The following is a 1,562-nucleotide window of genomic DNA, read 5'->3' as shown; positions in this document are numbered from 1 at the left end:
TGAAGCAAGTAAAGAAAACTTTTGAATTTAGTTTTAATTACAAGATTACATCTCTCAACAGCTAAAAGCATTCTTTCTTTTACACCTTTAGAATTATTGCATATATATTAAAATCTTTCATTAAATTAAACCTTTTGTCTCTCTTATTTTTTTCATATATTTTTCGTAATTCTGTCAAACACTTGGAATTACTTTATGTAAGTGGGGCAAAATGAATAATTTCTGATTTCTTACATTATTACATTATTTACATTTGACGGATATTTGTCCTCATCTTGTTTGTTAATACGTTTCGGCTGATATACCCTCCAGCCTTCATCAGGTGTCTTGGGGAAATTTCAAACCTGGGTTCTCATTCCTTAGGCATTTTTTGATGCTATTATTATTATTATTACTCAAGTCACTGCTTGGAATTGAACTTGGAATCTTAGGGTTATTAGCCTGAGCTCTTAACCACTACACTATATGCCTGTGGGATGAGAAATTTCCCCAAGACACCTAATGAAGGCTGGAGGGTATATCAGCTGAAACGTTGTGTTAACAACAAACAAGATGAGGGCAAATATCTGTCAAATGTAAATAATGTACATAACTCCTCATCTCTTAAATATAGTTCTGATTTCTTATTATTTTCTTTCATTTTGTACCATTGCATCATCTTTGGGAGTAAAATTTGGTCAGTATAGATTATATAGCAAAATTGGTCAGTGCAGTTTACATTAGGGGTTCTCAACCAGAATCCATACAAAATTTCTGGAGGTCCATAGATGAAATTAGGGGGTCGACAATATCTTTTAATATTTTTCTCCACATAAACACATTTAGTGGAATGATGATGCAACTCAAGGGTGAAATTTGAGCCAAAGATTTGGACTGTTTATATTTTAAACTCCGATTTAAAAAAAAACTATGCTTGAATCTGGTCTCATGTTAATTTGTCCTTCGTTATTTTCTATTAATTTCCATGTTCCGTTTTGATTTTTACATCATATTTCTACATGTGCATGTGTGTGTGTGTGTGTGTGTGTATTTAGAGAGAGAGAGGCAGAGAGACAAAATGTGTGTTACCAGATAGACAGACAGATATATTAAATTCTTTTTATTTACAATCAATGTTTATACCTTTACTAATGATTCCAATAAATAAAAATCACTATTTGGATTGAGTTCTTTATCACTTGACTGATATTCTTAATCTCAAGATTAAGATGATCAATTACAAATATACAGTGATAATTTTGTAAAAGTTTGATAGTTGTCATAGAGACTCTAGTCTCTCTCTATCACCTTTCAACAGCATTATATATGAAGAGACGTTAGAACAATTCAACAACATAATAAAAATAAGTTTTATTTTTGATGATGCTTGGTTTTATAAATCCTGTGTCACTCAGCTTAGCAGCCGCTGATTAAGTTGTAATTAGGTATTGGAAGGTTGAGGGCTTCCTTGATGCCTGCCAGAGAAGCAAGTAGCTATCACCATCGAAGACATCGAGGTAAAGAGTGCTTTGTTGAGGAGCGAGGAGTTGTCACGTCGAAGGTCTGTCGCTCAACTGCCTAAG

This window comes from Octopus bimaculoides, chromosome 27, assembly GCF_001194135.2.
Source record: "Octopus bimaculoides isolate UCB-OBI-ISO-001 chromosome 27, ASM119413v2, whole genome shotgun sequence".
In the NCBI taxonomy this organism is placed as follows: domain Eukaryota; kingdom Metazoa; phylum Mollusca; class Cephalopoda; order Octopoda; family Octopodidae; genus Octopus; species Octopus bimaculoides.
This window is presented reverse-complemented; position numbering follows the sequence as displayed.